The following is a 19,017-nucleotide window of genomic DNA, read 5'->3' as shown; positions in this document are numbered from 1 at the left end:
TGTTTCACTTGACAGGAAAGTAATCAAGGCTGATGTAGTTAGGAGCTCTCGCCCAAAGCTATGGTCTAATATGTCTCGGTTGGAACCCCCGATGGTCTAACAGGCAAATTGTAATTCTTAAAGGGAAAAGCAAGACCAATGGTACACTGGGCTCAAAATGACTGATACTGATGTCCTGAATCATGTCCAAAATGTGGGACAGCAAAAAATAAAATAAAATAAACAAACCGTTTACAACCTCGTCTACTCACGCCGGAAGCTGTGTTGCTTGGTGACGTCACTAAACCATCAAAGGCTGGCATCATCGATGTGGAGATCGCGCAGTGATGGAAAGCTGAGCGATCTGGAAAACAGCGGCGCGAGACAGGATGATGTTACAAACAGAAACAAAAAGATTTAATGAAGTTACTACATGCTTCGTCGATGTGATAACTGTTGTGGAAGACGTTGGGTCAATGATGTGTGTGTGTGTGACAGAAGAATGCCATCGCAGAACTGAGTCGTCACTCAGCGTCATTTGTGGTGAGACAGTGACGCGTCCTCTGGCATGTACAGTGTTTTTTTTCAAAGGAAGGGTGGAACCACGACAAGTCTGTTTAGATTTGCCGTAAGCTCTGCCTTTCCATAGGTTCCATGTACTACTCGCAGCTTGCAAGCTACAAATGCAGTTTTCAGTCAGCAAAAATACAAAGTATATCGTAGCGCCCTTTAACAACACTTTTTTTTTCGTCCAATTGCTTCGACTTCGTGGTGGATTAGACTCAGTCTGTTTTCTTTCGCGAAAGAGTCGGCACGCTTGGCGGCCTCCATACATCGGCCCAAATCTGTATTTCTAAAGCGATTGTGAGTAAGCGATCGTTTCGCAAATTGAAAGTTTGGTCGGACATGACTCAGGAGGTAGCATCTACCATTTCAGCCTAATTTACCATAGGACTTGCACCTCCATTTAAGAAACGGGTGCCTGGGGCGCATGCGCGGCCGAATGCCTCCATTACACGAGAGGGCTTACGTGTAGACATTGCTCAACCTTGGCCCACCCACTGCCAGACTGTCATTTACTGGCCAGCGGATTTGAAAGAACGGTTGTTTTTCTCGAATGTTTGGCGTTCTACTGTAATTCAGCACACTGACTTCACGTCCCTGGTTTAACACACTATACCCCGGGTACAAGCTGCATATTAAGTGCGCCAAGTAAAAATAGCAAAACATGTTCGAAAACGTTTCTGGTTGAAGTCAGTCGTTACGGTACAAATAGGGACGAAGATGCGACCAAGCTTGCTAATGTTTTTGTATAGCCGTCACGTAAACAGTTGGATAACGTTTTTATATAGCTGTCACGTAAATAGTTTGCAAAAACTTTTCCAACCTTCATCTATATTCATCCGAATAAGAAAGGCTGTTAGAGGAGGTTAATTGTGACCACTGCCACGTCACTGCGGGGTGGCCGAAGAGCGCAGGATGACTTTGGCTGATAAACAGAGTTAATAAGTTTGTTTTTTTTTTTTAAATGGCAAAACTTTTGACTGGTTGTCTAAGTGGTCTTACTGGACACACGTGATCAAAGGATATCACTTTTTGTTATTTTTAACATGGTCGCCATTGTCAATCCCTTTTTGTAATGGCGCTATGAGTTAGGTTAGGGTTAGCCGAATTTTGTTGTTTGTACCCGGGCAACTGGAGAATTCTGTAGCAAGATACTTGTAAGGCACAATTGCAGCCGAAGGTGTTCACTGATGCCGGTCGATGAGATGCGCGCTAAAAGATGTAATGTTGTTGTTGTAGCTCGCTGCCAATGACAACAGCAGCGACTCCCGGCGTGAAGGTGAGACGCCGCAACACAGAGTCCTGTTCATTTACAGGTGCCGCGCGCCTTCACCTGAGATGAACTGTGTAACTATGCCCCTCTTTCATAAACTTCAGCTCGACACATAATCTCCGTCTTTATTCTATGCAACTGCAAAGGTTTTCCGACTCCGGGTTTAAACTGTTGAAGGATTGGCGTTTCCAGACCGCCTTGGGAAATTTTCTTAACGTGATTTATAGCTGTCTTGTCTCTGATTTCCGCACGCGATGAAACACCATGCTGCAGAGTTGCTTTCAGTCCTATATACCTTGATGTACTTTAACGCATTTTAAATTTGAAAAAAAAATCCAAATCGCACACACTTAGAGGAAGGTTTAACTTTTGTGATTTATAGATTTTTGTTGCCATTTCTTACGCTTCATTGGTTCTTTTCTGTCCTCTATTTCCCCTAAACCTACTGGACTGAAATGAGGGACAGTAACTTTGGTTCTGCATATTTTTATCGAAATATTAAATGGAGTTCGAACACTGACTGGTTGATATGCGCGCGCGTGGGAACACACACACATACTCAGTCACTTAAACTGTTTCAACTCTCAATGTATATGATTTCAATACAGAACTATTCAAAACTTCCAAAATAACACGAAAATTACCGATCACAACTTTCGCGATTTTAAAACAGTTTGTAACAAAAGTAACCAAGGAAAAATTAAGATTTTTACAAATAAAACGAGAAACTAACGCACAAACTAAAAAAGAAAACGTACTCTTACTTTTTTCCGATGCTTTGCGCGGCGCTAGATGGCGGCACGATCACCAGTGACGTACTTCGCCACAAGACCCCCCTTTTCCTTGCCTGCCTCCCGAACTCCGCCCTGACATCTGCTCCGGATGCCTGCAGATCAACAGGAGCGTCGGCAGCGCTGATGAGAGTGACCAACTGGAGACAGAGCCCTCCCAGCCACTCGCCACAGCAGACGACAGGCAGCTGACGACACGCGGATACACGGTTCTCGCTGTAGTCTCGCTGTAGTCTCGGCCTGCCGTCCCGCGGCGTGAGCTCGCCTCGCGGACCCGCTGTTCCGCTATTTAGACTGGGGACCACGCCTGTGACAAATAACCACACACAGAGGTTTCTTTACACTCCATTTTGTGGTTATATCTTGATAGCAGGAACAATAGGTTATGATATATTTGCTGATAGATCTCTGTTAAAGAAAAAAAAAATGTCACAGATGCTGTGCCAAATCATGGGGAAGGAAACGCCGAAGCACTAAATATCTAATGCTATTATCATCACTAGATTCGGGCAAGATGGTACGTCGACAATTCGTCTCAGTCTTAGAAGCGAAAACCCCAGCACTTTAAAGTTTAAAACAAACGACACTATCTTAAACGGCCGTTGCAGAGTATTTGTATTTATTAATTTTATATTTTCATTAGTTAGGCTGGACTGAGCAAAGTTGCGTCAGCACGAAAGAAGAAATAACATGAGGACGAATGAAGACGGTATATGCGTGTGTAAATGTCTGTGTGTGTGAAAGAGAGAAAGAATACGTATGTATGGAATGTTCAGAACAAGAGAGGGGAGGAGAAAAAGGCGTAGAAAGAAAAGGGGTGGAGAACTGGCAGACTGAGACTTTACAATACATTCTCACCGACGACACCCAGATTATCAGGCTAGCTAGTCCCACAGAAGACCACGGTAGAACTGCCGCGTATCGCAAGACAGGTCGCGACCGAGGTCCACCAGTAGGCACGCTGTCCTCACACCCTCCACACTCGCTGTAAAGCGCCAGGCAGCGGGGAAGGGGTGGATGGAGGGCACACCCGATTCGTGCCACGCACCAGTGATTCTCGGAGCGTGACTGCCCAGCACTCGCAGGAGGACCGAGATCAAAAGGCGAGCGACGGGTGGGCGGTGGGTGGGTGATCATCTTTTGTTGGCTAGCGAGCGGTTAGAGCACGACGCTTGAAGTTCACAGCGCCGCTACGTGCGATAGTCTGAGACTCGCAGACCAAGCCTGAAGACGAGTTAATGCCTTTGCTGCCGATTCTGGTCCTTTCTTTCTCTCCGCGCACAGCACTGTTCCCATTCCTCTTCACACCTTGCAAACGTCTTTGGTATTTTTGTTTCGCTCAGCTTCCGCTTCTTAAACAAACGATTTCCAATGGGTTTTTTTGTTTTGTAAGCAGGGGAAGGAAGCGGCGGAAGCAGCTTGATTCTGTTAAAACTACGTGCTGTGTTGCCCGTGCCATTTTCCAATATAGCGAAATTTCAGCTTTGAAACGTTTTGCATTCCCCGCAACCCACTCCAAACTCTGGAAATTTGGAGAACTGGACAGTATCGAATATTTCTCCGGAACTTTTTTTGTGTTCCTTTAAGCATGCGTCAGTAAAAGCGATTCGTACAAATTACAATTTAGTCACGAAGCCTCTTGGTAAAAGTGGATGCGAGTGTGTGTGTGAGTGTGATTGAGAGAGACATTCGTCTATAAGAGTTTCATAATGTGTACGTGTGAGTATCAAAGTCATTAAAGAACTGATATCACCCGTTCCTGTCGGTACGGTCCGCAAAAGAAGTCATGACCGGTGACAACCATCCAAAATCATGGAACTTGAATCTTCCTCAGACTTCTCTCTGGGACTGGGGTTAAGTTAAGAGGGAGGGACACAGAACACAGGGTTATCTGGTGAGCTTGTACTTCCGACTCGCTAGTCAGTTTGCCGGTACACGCTTCTCACTGACTTCCATACCTTGTAGCTTATCACGAATTACTGAACATTATTGCTTACTAGACACCTGGGTAATGCATCCCCCAAACCACCTCTCTCATTCTCTACCGAACCTGGGGGCAATCAGACACGTGTGTTTCTTTGCCTGACCGAAGCCCCCAGCTGTGAATAAATCCTCCCGAGGCCTTTCAACAAGCGGCTTGGTCTTTGTGCTTCGTGCTCGTGTGCCAGTACACTTGGCTTCCTGAATACAAGATGATCCACAGAGATACCAACACTGAACGCTCTGTATCGTCCACGTCTGTCCACTTCTCCGTGTCACCCCCTACCCCTGCCTATCACATTTTATTTGCTCTCAACGCACGAGTTCATCTTCCCCCAAAACAACAATACGCTTTATTCTGCTTCGCGAAGTCTCCGTTTCTCGGGTGGGCAACACTATGGGTGGCCAGCTATCGACATCTGTTGTTCACATGTCCTGCACTCAACCTTTATCCCAAACAAGGTAATGGGTTTATTAAAATCGGGCTGTGGCCGGGTACCGCCATACAGAATGTACGCCAGTAAGGTAGGGAACCTTCCAAAACAACAGACGTCGAAGACAATGATTTCTCAACCTGTCTACACCTGTGTGCTGGACATATTCACTCTCAGACTAAAGAATTTACACGGCACAGAAATTATTTCACTGTCACTGTGTTCTATCCTCGTTCATACTCTACATGACAGATACACTTCATTAATCGTTAAACAGTTTGGGGGACATTTTATTATTATTATTTGAAGGTACAGCTCCCTGCAACTCCCGATGTTCTGATCATCTTTTAACTCAGTGATTTTGAAAGGCCATAAGCTATTCCTCGCTTTATATATTCACTGATATGAATTGATCTGTTATGTAATAACTGCAACAAATTTCTAAACATCTGCAACATTAACGAGAGATTGCCCCAAAAATTACAAAAAAGTGTACCTCAAAATACCAATACTACCACCAAGAAGAAGAAAGAAAGAAAAAAAGAAAAAGAAGTCAAAATTAAAAATACAAAAAAGCCCTTTTCTGACATCTCTTATTAACCCACCTAATGGCCTTCTAATAAATTTCGAGAAAGCCATTCTTGTCATGAGTACCAAATAGGTCTGTGATCGGCCTACTACTCCACGTGATATGACAGGACCTTTTACTGGCGTAGGAACCAGAAGCAGGCAGCTGCCCCTTCAAATAAGATACTGAGGGTATAAGAATGTGAGCGTCGTTCACTGTCAGCATAGAGTTTGTCACCCCATCCCCTCCAATGTCGAGCATCTTTCCTAAGCGACTACCTTTAAGAATACTTGTACTACTTGACGCGGTATGGGTTCACATTTCGGGCGCCTGCAATGTTTTTCTTTAAGCATTCAGGGCACCTGCTCTTTCTGTAGTATATACAGAAAACTAATTCAAATTGATTTGGGTGAGGGCTAACGAAATTTTATGTCAAAAGTATTATACCCGGCCATATAAGTTGTTAAAAAATTTAGTCTTTAGCAATTAATATGTTTACGCTACCATGGCTCCAGCTAATCGAAGAACCGGGATCGTATGCCAATTAAAATTATATGAGTACAAATACATCACGAGTTAGCCATTCTTCTGTGCATGGAGGATGGTTGAGCACGTCCAAGCACACTGGGCACTGAAAAGCGGAAAGTGCAGGAATAAGAATAAAGGTGTTGGTGAAGACGACACAAGATGAAGCGTTGTGTGGAAAGTGCACGTCATTCTCTCTCGATGAGGACGCCGTGAAGTGTGTGAAAGCCAAAGCGTGTTGAGCACGCCCCGACGTTCTCCCGTGACACGAACCGAGCGAAACGTCTTCCTGGTTTCTGAGTGCGACTCCACCGTCCACGCCGCCGTGCGTGTCTTCCGGAACAAGGGACACGTCGATTAGTTGGCTGCTTTCTCTGATAAAAAAAAAAAAACCAACCTACTTTCCCCTAACGGTATTTCCACAATGGGGTGTCGGGGTTAGTGGCTGGGGAGTGATGAACGGGAGATAGATTCCTGATAGACTTGCGAACAGGTGACACGCTCAGAAAGATCTGAACGAGCGCTAGTGCCCGTCACCACGACAGTGAACATCAGGTGTAGTGGGTTCTTATGTCGGCTGCAACTGTCAGTTTTTTTTTTTTTTTTTGTTTTTTTTTGGGGGGGGGGGGGAAGAATATTTCGGCTTCCTTCACCGCGCGTGTGTGAGAGCGAACAAAGCACTTGGTCAATAGTCGACACATCTTTCAGTTTTTACCAACACCAATGGATTTTTCTTGAAGATGGATACTTACGCCAGGAGGACAAAAACTCGGGAAAGAAAGCTTGGGTTAGGGAACCTTGACGTAGAAACATTTGTTGACCCCATCATCAACGTGGTATCATTATATTATAATTCAATACGCACATCGTGTGTTTAAACGGACGAACGAACGTCAGTCTGGCTAGTTTATATTTGGAGTAAGGCTTATATCATGAGCATCCCGAAAACTCTTTCTAGGGCTTATTTTTGGGGCAAACAGGTTAAGTGCCGAGTTGCACGGGGCCAATGTTTGGCTTGGACAAGAACACGCAGGAATACTGTAACATCTACCGTAACTGTGAAAAACTCCACTTACGGCGGGAAACAAGGGTAATGGATGGAAGATCACGGCCAACGTGGGTGATCTCCACACCGGTAAAAAGGGCCACTAGCACGGACAGGGCAAATCCCGCCCCAGACTTGATGACGGCAGGCGAGATGTGGGGTCTGATGAATGCCGTCTCAACACGCCGCTCTAGACTTCCCTCTCACTGCCTGCTGCGGAACGAGGTCGGGCACGTGCAGACAGTTTGTTTTAAGCCGCCATCTTGGTTGGTCACGCGTTGCTAGGGGAGACCGGAAGCAGCACGTACCACCAATTCTTTCGGAATAACCGCCGCGAAACATATTTCCAACGAAACGTGAAGTTGTTTCCTTTTTTTTTGATTACGCTTTGTCCACACTCGGCCCTCCTTACAAGTTTTTTTTCCCCCGGGGAAAGCTAAGGACGGAGCATCGGTGATTTCATACATCTATTTTCGGGGTAAAAAAAGTGGAAGAGGGTAGTGGAAACACGCTAGCGCAAAGTGAACAACGCGAAACCATCGTAAAAAGATAATTTCTTCCTGGGATGCCAGCTAGCTTTTTTCAGCGATTCATCTTATTTCCCGACGCCAAATACACATCCATATTTAACAAAAATGCATCGGTTTTGCTCGGACAGTAACGACGAAAATCCCGCATGTTGTTTTCGTCCTGAGCTTGGCACAAGACCCTCGAGTACCACATACCCGACACACTTCCACTGACGTCAACCAATGTGGCGTCATGCTGTCTCGTGGCGGTCCTAAACCTCCAGCAGCCCAACGGGAAGAGACGGGATAAAAGCAAGTCGCCCTCGACAGCTGATATTTTTGTCTTCACAATTATTAATCATGCAAGGGGCGCTTGTCAACACTCATTTTAAACAGAGGAAAAATCGAAACTCCCAACTGCACTTCCTCCGTCGGTCAGCCTGGGTTCACGCAGGTCTGCGAGATCGTGGTAAAGGCTTATCTCCGACTAGCAGGCGTTGTTTTCTTACATTAATGAAAAACATTTTCTAGGTGAATTATGCTTGCACGAGATCACCTGTCAGAAACAGTCGCCCTAATACAATCAACAGTTTCCTTTCGAAAGGTGAACGTAGGGTTTGACATTATGCAAGCTTGAGGCTGGGATACATGAGACGAGAGGGGGATCCGAGTACAGACATTTCTTGTGTTTCTTGCAGGCATAAATCTGATAGCTCCGTAGTCTGTTCATTTTCCCTTGTCCTTTCCGCGACCATGTATGGGTTACAAGTCTTTCGTCTTTCCATGTTTTGACTTGGCTAATGTCATGTGGGATGGCTGCACTGACTAACAATCAATGATTTTAAAACATCTTGAAGCCGTTGACTTATTATAGTAGGCACAGGAGAAAAAAAAACATTTAAAATTATGCATTGATTCGGGATGTTGTACCCTAAGATAAAGAATTAAAAGATACAGGTTACTACGCGATTTTAACATGATAAAGAGACTTACAGTAATATAATAAAATATAAAGTCAAACGGTCAATCACCCGTGAAGAAGACATAATATATGGAATAACTTCTAGTAGCCCAATACTGGATCTCACTAACATAATGAGCACTAACAACCTCTAAAGTAACATCACTATTTATAGCTCAACGACGCGTGAAACTAGTGCACGGTATGCATATGTCTCCAGGTCTTTCCTGACCTACGTACAACTAGGAACATCTTCACTAGACCTTACCGTCCAAGAGTCAACTTCATGGAACTGGTCAGTTCGTAGTCCCTCCGCCTGGCTGCCGAAGTCGAATAAGTCGGTCAAGACCACCTCTGACCTAGTCTCGGGCAGCAAGGTGGGGGGGGGGGACGGGGAGGCGACTGCACGAGACAGGAGACGTCATCGACCGTAACGTACACACCACCCGAAATTGGGGAGAGAGAGATGGAGTGAGACATGTGGTCGAGAAGGGGGCTGTCTTGGTCCTACTCTTCCGACGCTAGCAAATGGGAAAACAATTGCTTGTCTGATCCATCGTGTGGACAGCGCGCTGCTATGCTAAATTAACAAACGACGGGAAGGAAGGATACAAGATGGACACTTTTTAACATCTTGTTATATCTGTACAGATGGCCGAGTTAATTCGTGTGGCTTAACAGACAGACGTGTACATCTCTCGACCTACACATGTGGACGGCATTATCAACTACATACAGTCTTTACAGTTATATATCCTCTACAAAACTGTAAAAATACATGTAACCTCCCCCCCTCTCCGAGGCATAAAAGTGACTGTTCTTGCTTTAAGGGCAAAACGTAGCAAACGCACGATTCCAGGAACTGTTAAATAGAAAAGAAAGAAAGGAACTAAAGACAGAAAGATGTTTAAAAAGAAGCTGTGGGGTGGGTGGTGGTACATGATAAAAGACACAAACAAAATCAAAATACAGAAAATCACATTCTCGATGTTAGTGTCCTGAGCAAAGAAGAATACACCAAGGATACAGACTCTTGCTTCTGTGTTACGAAGACGCGAGAGATAGAACAGATCAATCATACGACAGAAAAACACATATTTCACTCAAAATAAGAAAGCGGATTTCGGTTGAAAAACAAATATCAAAATCATGGCAGGCCACTTCCGTAATACGTGTCTAAACAAGATCATTACCCAAAATAAAAATGTCCAAGTCCATCTAAATAAGATGATCCACGCAAGGGGGAAAAAACGGAAAAGACGAGTGCCTGGCTGATGCGCATGCGCGCCGTAAACTGCTCCTGCGCTGGAACCGTCGGTCTCTCTTCTCCTCTGTTGTCTACGCCGTACTAGATGCTTGGCTTATACCGACCCCTGTGCAGTTCCTGGAACTGTATTCATCGTCGTTGGTCAATCCTTTGCTAATAATGGGATCACGTGACCGATTATTGGATACGCTGCAGTCGTGAGCTTGAATCAGCACCGACGGCCCGCTGTCCCCTGTCAAACACCTATGGTTAAAAATGGCGGCGATGGTTTTATTTAGACCAGGTGTATAGTTTGAGGACAGAAATGATTTTCCGCGATACAGGGGCTGCATTCCATGTGGTTGGTCAATGAACAGACGCTAACGTTACCGACATTTGTCTGGGAACCGACCGTAAACGCTAACCGACAGGGAATCTATCCGCGGATTCTCAATGAAGAAACCAGGCTGGGTTACCATGTCGACGGCTTATTTTAAATACTGAATATATTGTTGCACGGGTCTACGGGTCACGTGGGCAAGCAAGAGAAAAGCTGCGATATCCGTGGAAGCAAAAAGTTGCTACAAGGCTATTTTTTCACACAGTGAGGTGATCACACAATATATTAACTAAAAAAAATTTTCGAAGAATTATGTCTAGGATATGTTTGGATTTGTTGAAGATGACAAATCCATGGTCTGGAAAACCTTCGAAGAGAGAAATTTAATAACCTTACGAGAGACCATCGAGCCGAGTTGTCAGCTAAAAGCAAAACGCAAGCCAGTCTGCAGGGAAGTGAAGCGTGTAAGGCACAGAACCTCGAGCTAGACCACGACACGACAACAAGGGTAGTACTAGGAGTGATACCGACGTGTATAGGTGGAGTGCTGTCTGCCGAGACCAACGCTCAGCCTCTTGCGAAGTTCTCCGCTGTTAGTCTCGGCGAGCCTAAACAATGAATGTAACCAAACCGGAAGCTTTGTATACACCAGCCTCGTTCTTGTAGTTAACTGGAAAACAAAATCGCCTGCAACCAGTCCAGTAATACAAGTTCGTGAAGTGAGTGAGCGAATGGACACGTGTCTCTGTTAGTACTTCAGCGAAAAAAAAAAATATTGAGGAATGTCAGGTTGGTCGAAAGGAGTGAAAAAGTGGTACATCTCCCCGATTCCCCCACACACCAACCAGGTTCAGCCCACACACGAAGCAAGCGCCACTCCCCCTCTCCACCCTTGCAAGACGCCAGAACGCGACAGAAGTAAAGCCTGTCGTATAAACTTGCCCAAGCCCAGCGACTCCACTGATCCGTCGTGCCACACATAGAGTCCACTCCGACCGACTGGCCAACACTAAGAACACGCTAATTGAGTCGCCATCAACAGCCTGATCCTCCTCAGCTGACACTCCCACTCTGGCCGCCGCGGTGCCGGCGCTAGCGACTGACAGTAGAGGCTAATTAGTGTTCTGCGAGACGACCACGGCGAGGTGAGGGTGGGGGTGGACGAGACTATCAATGGAGCGGAAGAGGTTCGGAGGAAGAGAAGGGGTATCAAATAACGGGTACCTGCCATGACAATGATTCTCTGTTATCCCTACCATTAGGAGGCGTGAAAGGTTGCAAATAGGGCAAAAATTATATGGCCAAACAAGCACGGCGCGGTCTCAAGAGAAGACTAGATTAATCTTTTTTTCTCTTTCTTCTTTCGCTCACTTTTACGCTGTCTCTTTCTCTCTCACATACACACTCTCTCTTCACTTTCGTATTCTGTACCGACACTTAAAGCGCCCCCAAACAACCAACAAGCACACAATTTTTGGAGCTCTTCACGGGTGAGCAGAAGGGACATGCAGAGAAGCGCTGGTACAAAGATGACGTCATGCCTTCATCATCAACGTCACAACGGCATTTCTCCAGATCCCAAGCAGGCGCCGCAATTTTACAGAAGGAAAAACAAAACAAATTTACACACACGAAAAGAGTGGAAGAAAGAGAGAAAGAAAAAGAAACTGCCAGGATTTTTTAAAGAAACAAAAACAACAAAGGGTTGGGAGGAAAGAAGGGGTAGCAGCGTGTCCCGCCACTTAAGTCTCGCAGTCCCGCACGACAGCAGGTGCTGAAAATCTTTGTCCATCGATGTCGCCAGAGTCTGGAAGTCCCTCCCCAGACAGGCGCCGTCCGGATGCTGTTCTGTTGAACCCTTTCCAATCGGTCGCAGCAACCCTCCTCCAGAGCGCTAACTGACGATGACTGTTCTCGGTTAGTATTTTCGAACAGCAAAACGACGAGGAAGTTGAAAAAGGGTGAAGTACGAGCGGGTGGATCGGGTGGAGGGCTGGGGGAGGCGAGGGGAGAGTACCTGTAGCCCTCACGTGACTTTTTATTCGAATTCTCGGATTAAAAGGTAATTCCTTGAGTGCCAGACGACTTGGAAGACTTAGCCGAGGGATAATGGTTTTGTTGCTGATGCATGCCTAATAATCCTAAAAGCATGTGTGTTTGTATGCGCACGTCCGTGGGTATGTGATGGCACGCGCTCTCTCCCTCCCTTTTGTGGTTTTTTTTGGTTTGGCTGTCTTTAAAGGCCTAATATCTCTTCGTGGCAAGCAAATGAACCGACTTCTCTCTACCCACGCGTCGTTGCTTTCCTGAGCACACTGTTACGAAGGGAAAGGCAGCGAATTACGCCATGAACAATGAACTTTACGTCCGACTGTTCCTGCTCATATGACGTGAGGTGGTGTGTGGTGGTGGGGGGAAATCAATGAAGTCGTCACAGAAATGGTCTACAGCTCGATATAGATACCGCTAGAAACTTTTCTGCCTTAAAAAAACAGCGGATATGGTAGACCACCTGTGCCTCTCCTCCAGTCAAGGAAATGAAGGAATCAAAAGACAAACAACCACGTTCTCTCGAAGAATCCCCTCCCTGTGGTTGACATTTGCGTTGGGAAGCGGTGACTTGTGGCGCTGCAAAATGCAAGGATGTCTCAGCCTCGACAGGAGAGGAAGAAGGGGAAGACAGTGGAGGGAGTGGGTTAAAAGGCGTGAGCAGCCCTCAAATGCTTGTCGTGCTCAAACCAAGCAGCAGATTTTCCATGGAAGTTCTGACGTGACAAACACGAACTGCTTGAAACCGAGTAGCTTGTACTCTGCATATACAGAGGTATCACATGCCATAAATATCAAACACAGCAATCCCAAAAGCGAAATAAGTAAATAAACACACTCTAGGACCAGACGAGGATAAAGAAAATTCAAAGGAAATCCCTAAACACATTAAAGAAGCAGCTTATTCTCTTTGTGCTTAGTCAAAATTGTGAGAAAAATAGGTTCACAGAAATCTTATTTTCTGAATTTTATTTTCTTTTTCAAGTGTGACGTGGATAAACCCGACAAAACTGATCTGATTAAGTCATCAAGTGTGGGGAAGTGTTTTACTAATGGGCAAAAAATCCTGATAGATATTTACTACACAGAGGTTATGCCCTATCCTTAGCTTGTCAATCAGAAAATTACGCCATAAATGTCCAACGATAATTAACAGCTAGGTTACCGAAACTATCGACTCAAGTACACGTTTGTTTTCAAGCGAATAATTAAATCATATCGTCACAAATATTTACGATTTAGCAAAGCCATATCGTAAAGATGCAAGAAAGAATTATCAAAAAATGGACCATTAGTTGGATCAAGTGGACATGTGTAACTAAAATATTTGACCTTTTTCTAAAAAAAATGTCTAGGTTTATCAGCCATTACTTCAGTCCACATGAATAATATTTCCAACTGAGCACCTGCTTCGTCGCGCACGTTTTCCGATTACGGTACAAAGGTCGTAAAAGCATGGGTGGCAGCAGGAAATGAACTCCTTACATGTACAACTACACGTAACTACATGTACAGGCACAACGCTCGCGTACCAGACTTCACTTCCATCGCAATCTGCCGTCCGGTGCGGCAGACGTGAGCGCGCGAGTGCGCAGGACGACAGCGAAATATTGATGTCATTTATTACAAACTAATGACGTGTCACTTCCCAGCGCGCAGCGCGTGCAAGAGGAGCAGCGTAGGACGTAGAACGTGATACTACGAGCTCGGCTCATATATATATATAGAGAGAGATAGAGCGTTATGACGTCACCTGGATACAGTTCACGTTCTCGGGTTTTACATCATGAGCTCTCCTGGATTGTCGAGGCCCATCATGGTGTCACGTGGGGGATATCGCCGTCCCTCAAGATCTACCCGTCTATCTGCCTGTCTGTCTACCTGTCTATCTGCCTGTCTACCTGCCTGTCTGTCTACCTGTCTGTGGGGGTTAGTCGGGCAAGTCACACGCAGCGACCTGTTGCTGATCCAGAGGCGGCGGGGAAGAATCCCATTCTGTCTCCGTTTTCTATGAATTCGTCGTTGTGATTTCCCGCAGAAAGGATATGTTGGATAAGAGTAGGTGCCGCCACACAAAATGAATACTAATTTACTGAATACGCCTAAAACATATTATTTTCAAAGTAACCACTCTATACTGTTGTTCTAATTTTTTTCTACAATCTTGCAAGGTCTATTTTTCAGAGATATGCAGCTTCCTTCAAATATTACAAAATAATCACTTTTTCAGGCGGAAAAATGTAACGTTTTAGGGGTAACAAACTGAAATGTAATTTCTAATCTACTGGACACAGTTCAAATTGGAAACACCGATAGAAACACATGAATCTGTTAATATATGTTAATTACTTTTACATGTAGAGGAGGAGGATAGGAGTTAAAATGAAGAGTAAATATTTAATATTTTTCTTGATGATGATAACACACACGCGCAATTCAAGGTTAAAAAACAAGTTAATACCGCCAGAATTTGTGTTGGCAATACAGTCATACCCCCAGTGGGTGCTATTTTTTCTTTCATTTTCTTAAAAAATACAGTTTTTGGAAAAACGTAAATGTACAAAACCAAAACAATTCCCACACCTAGGTCCCTCATTGGGACATAAACAACTTTAAACTGCATATTTAGTTTTGTAAATTTTTATATTTTGGGCGAAGGTCATGTTGCTCATGTGCACTCAATACAGGACCGTTTTGGGATGCAGGAGAGATTGATAAGCCTCATGCAAATACAAACATATTTTCTATTTTGTTTTTACCAGGCTTTGAAGGCCAAGTGTATGTATTATTCTCTGAAGCAATTTCTTCAAAAACATGATAACTGCTTCAAAACTAATGATGGTTGTAAGCAGAGATTATATAAATTTTAGTTGATCTTGTTATAGGTCTTAGGCCGTATTCATGGAGGGAAGATGGGGATTGTCGCACGTAAATCAACGATAAGCTTCAAGTTTCTATAGTAATGAAGCGATCCCCAGACTGCGGATGTTTTCTTAGAGTAGTTGTAAGTGCCGATGATTTCTTTAGGTAAAGTCCGTCGAAGCTACGGAGACAACAGGTCTTTCCTTGATTTCGCCATTTTCTTCCTGGGAATCAACTTAACTTCGCTTCATGAATACGGCTCCAGAATTTAAAGGGGTATAACTTTTGCCAAAAAAAAAAAAATAATAAACCCCAAAAAACAAGAGTTCTCGAACTGAAAAACAATCCCCCCTGGTCTATTTAGAATACACTTTTTTATTACTTAAAAAATCCTCTAGCCATACACATCATCATCCCAATAAGGGAGGGAGGAAAAGAAAGGAACACAGCATTTTTTAAAACACTAAAAATAAGTGCGATTAGGCCAGCTGAAGGAAATTAGCAAATTGGAGGGAGGTTAACACCCTCGACCGCCAGCGAGCCTCTCAAGCCAGTTAACATTAAGCCATTCCCCCAAGCCTCCAACTAGACTTCTTCTCTCCGACACCAATCATCTTCTCCCTTCGCTTTTCTGCGCACACATGTGGAACAACCCATGCACGCACGAACATCTTCCACGTCCCCATTTCCCACAGTTCTTCCGGTCAGCCTCATTTTAAAAAATGCTAAAAATGACATGCTGGCTTCCTCCCTGCCCGCAGAACCAAATCGTCTAATCTCCCCTAACCACCTCCATGTAATGGCATTCCAGAATAAGATTATATTAGCACTTGCTGACGTCATGTGACGGATATACACTTTTATTCTGAACGTGTGACGGTCGAGTGGGAAACGTGATCCCGTCCGGCCACGAAGTGTCTATTACCACAATAAATGGCTTCTCGCTGAAAGTCTAGCGGATGAAAGAAGCCCAACGCTGGGTTGACCAACTGACCTCGCGCCTCCATCACGTGCTGTAGGTCCTGACCTGGATCATCTCCTCCAGTCAATACCAGCGCAAGCCCACGGGGTGGGAGGATAAAGTCGGGTGTAGGAGTGAGTGAGGGAGGTAGGAGGAGGCAAGACACACACTATCGACAAGTCCATTGCCGTAAACCCATCGTCGTGAGTCGCTGTTTAGATTGCGCCCCTTTGTTCGCCGCCAGACCGCGCTTCCTTAATTATCACGAAGACCATCCTAACTTCACACAAACCTCTCCTCTTTCTTGTTGCTAGTAAATGGTACAGAACAACAGTAGCTAGACTTAGAGTATGCGGACGTAATAATAAGAAAATATGGCTTCTATGTGATGACCAATACGAGACCTGTCATCCTGTAAACAGGACCATGAAAATGAACACAATTTCCTCTTTATCAAAATCAACTGAAGAAAGAGACCAGTGTAGTTTTTGTATGTAACCCTATCACTAGAAGCCTCTTCAGCTAACATTCTGGCTCGTAATGATGAAGTAAAAATTAGAAGTATTACTTGTGCAATGCCGAGATCACGACTTTGAAATAATGAGACTACAAATACCTATCTATGCCTGTTATCATAATTATTTATTACTGGCCGCATAGATATGTATAATTCACCAGGCTATAGGAAAAGTAATAAAGGTGTAGATAAAGGTAATATTAAGTACATCTGTGTATGTGCGCATAGATACGAGTACTTTAACACTCACTAGCATGTAGCTAGAAAGATATATATATATACGGTATACAGATTTTCAATAGCCGAATATAAACTTAATTCCACTGCCAACAAGCAAACGACAAGATGTTATATTATCATTAACAACATGTATCAATAGGTTATAGGGTGAGCATACAATCGTTGTACACCATGAATAGTTTTGAAACAAAGTCAATATTATTTTCTCTTTTTTTTTTTCTACTGGGGTGCGCGTGCATTCACACGCCTCCAAGAAAAAAATCAAGCTAAATAAAAACAAGAATACAACACGTTTATGTGAAGGGGAAAAACAAAGGGATACAACGACACGCAGGCATTGGTAAACAAGATATAATCAACAATCAAAATATATAAATTATTCCTATTAAAAACATCGGCCCTTCAAAAGCTTGTTTTTGCAAGTCTCTTCTTTTTATCCACCTGCCTGTTATGCCTTACTTTGAAACAATGTTTCCTTTGAGTTTTTTTTTAAAAAGAAAAAAAAATCGCCTTGCTTGCTAAATATAGCAACACGTTTGTCTTTCTCTGCAAGCTTTTCTTCCTTTTTTTTGTTGTTTGTTTGTTCTTTTTTTTCAAGACAACGGCGCCGGAAATCACTTGCAATTCATGAACGATTTTTTTCTGGTAGTCGCCGTTCACAAGAACAACAGATTTGTTTTCAACTAACGTTGTGGGGAGGAGGGGTTACGGAAGGAGGAAGGTGAGGCCCCCCGGCGTTATCTCGTCCCCACCGACCACTTTGACCTGGATTGTGGAATCGTGGCCTCCACAAAGAAAAGTCGTCAGAAACCCTCCCATCCTCAGCTTCCCTTCAGGTTCCAGGCGCCCGGTGGCGCAAAGGTTAGCGCCTGTCACCAATACCGTGAAGGCTGGCTGTCCTGGGTTCGGCTCCCGTCTCGCTGTTCTTTCTTTGCATGTGGCATCTGTTTACAGGGCTGGCTGCATTGCCATGATATAGCCTTCGTTGCTGGTTCGGCGTAAAACAATTCCTTACAGGTTGTAGATCTCGCGCCCGAGACAACCGTTATTGGCAGTAACCGTCAGACATTCTGCGCGCTCGCAGCCTCCGTGACAAACACGACCGACACATGCATAACACAGATCCACTCCCTCGGGTACGTAATCACCAACACCCATCGCCCTGCTCCACCGCCTGACCCTTCCTTGTCGCAAAGAAAACAGATGATTTAAATGAGGTCTTTTTCCCCAAACAATCAAATAAGCAAACAGCAGCAAAAACATCAACAGCAACAACGCTGCAGAAGACGGGAATGGAAGTAAAAGGCAATAAAATCCAGAAATAATGGGAAGCAATTTTTTTTTTACACATCGTGTTTACGCAAGGTAGCTTGCGGCGGTGAAATAGCAAACATTCTCTTTTATTTACGTCGAAACGTTAAGAGAGAATTATTTTAAAGATGTGTTTTCGAAATTACTTTCCCCAAAAACAAGGCGTAATCGTTCAATTTGTTACCGGAAACAAATATTTGTAATATTTGAACCATAAGAACCACCCTAATAAGCCCTAGCCACCAAAAGAAATACATGTTTTATATCTGGCATCTAAAGCAAGAAGCAAGGCGAACTAAATTCTAGGCACATGTCGTGAGGACCACGTTCAGTGCGTTACAGTCAACTGCGTTCTTGTCGATGACTCCGACAGACTGTCGCACGTAAGTCTCACACAGAGCAATCAAAGACAATGAAGTCGACGGAGCTTATAAAGAATGTAACTGTGAAGACCTGGCATCACCTCACAGCTTTTAGTCAATGTCTGGATAGTGGTAAAATGTGTACTCGTAAAATCTAAATTATTCAACATCCACATCTTGACTGCGACCCCCAAGCGACTTTAACAAATTGTGGACGAGGCATACCTGGAGGTGAACCTGTCCCCCTTTCTTTTAAAGTTGTATAAAAATGGCGTCGCTTCCCACCATAAAAATGACAAGTTAAGCGTGGTTTACACTTAATGACACCAAATGGAGTGCACACCTCAAAGTGGATTCAACGAAATTCACGAATCGACCTAGATGGAACCTTGAGGGGCCGCCGTAAAAGCAGCACTCAGTCCTTGTGTTTACTGCACTCACTTCACGGTCAAACGACTCTAGACCTTTCTACCAAGGTACGACCCAAGCATCCCGCACTT

At 44.4% G+C, this 19,017-nt stretch overlaps 2 protein-coding genes across 7 annotated transcripts in view; both read right to left on the bottom strand.

Annotated features, from left to right (window-relative positions):
• LOC112571831 (general transcription factor 3C polypeptide 1-like) overlaps positions 1–19,017 on the bottom strand; it is a 142,138-nt gene that overhangs the window by 69,090 nt on the left and 54,031 nt on the right. The window lies entirely within an intron of this gene.
• LOC112571834 (FMRFamide receptor-like) overlaps positions 1–19,017 on the bottom strand; it is a 68,765-nt gene that overhangs the window by 37,914 nt on the left and 11,834 nt on the right. For 3 of the 5 annotated variants that reach the window (XM_025251154.1, XM_025251156.1, XM_025251157.1), the window contains one exon: positions 2,581–2,914. The exons of 1 other annotated variant lie outside the window; for it this stretch is intronic. The gene's annotated coding sequence lies outside the window, so the exon portion shown is untranslated. Of the gene's footprint in view, positions 1–2,574; positions 2,915–19,017 lie in introns of all 5 variants that reach the window. One more of the 5 variants, XM_025251155.1, reaches the window with a different exon arrangement.

The sequence above is a fragment of the Pomacea canaliculata genome, linkage group LG9, assembly GCF_003073045.1.
Source record: "Pomacea canaliculata isolate SZHN2017 linkage group LG9, ASM307304v1, whole genome shotgun sequence".
In the NCBI taxonomy this organism is placed as follows: Eukaryota; Metazoa; Mollusca; class Gastropoda; order Architaenioglossa; family Ampullariidae; genus Pomacea; species Pomacea canaliculata.
The sequence above is the reverse complement of the archived record's forward strand: the minus strand, read 5'-3'. Positions and strand labels throughout refer to the sequence as shown.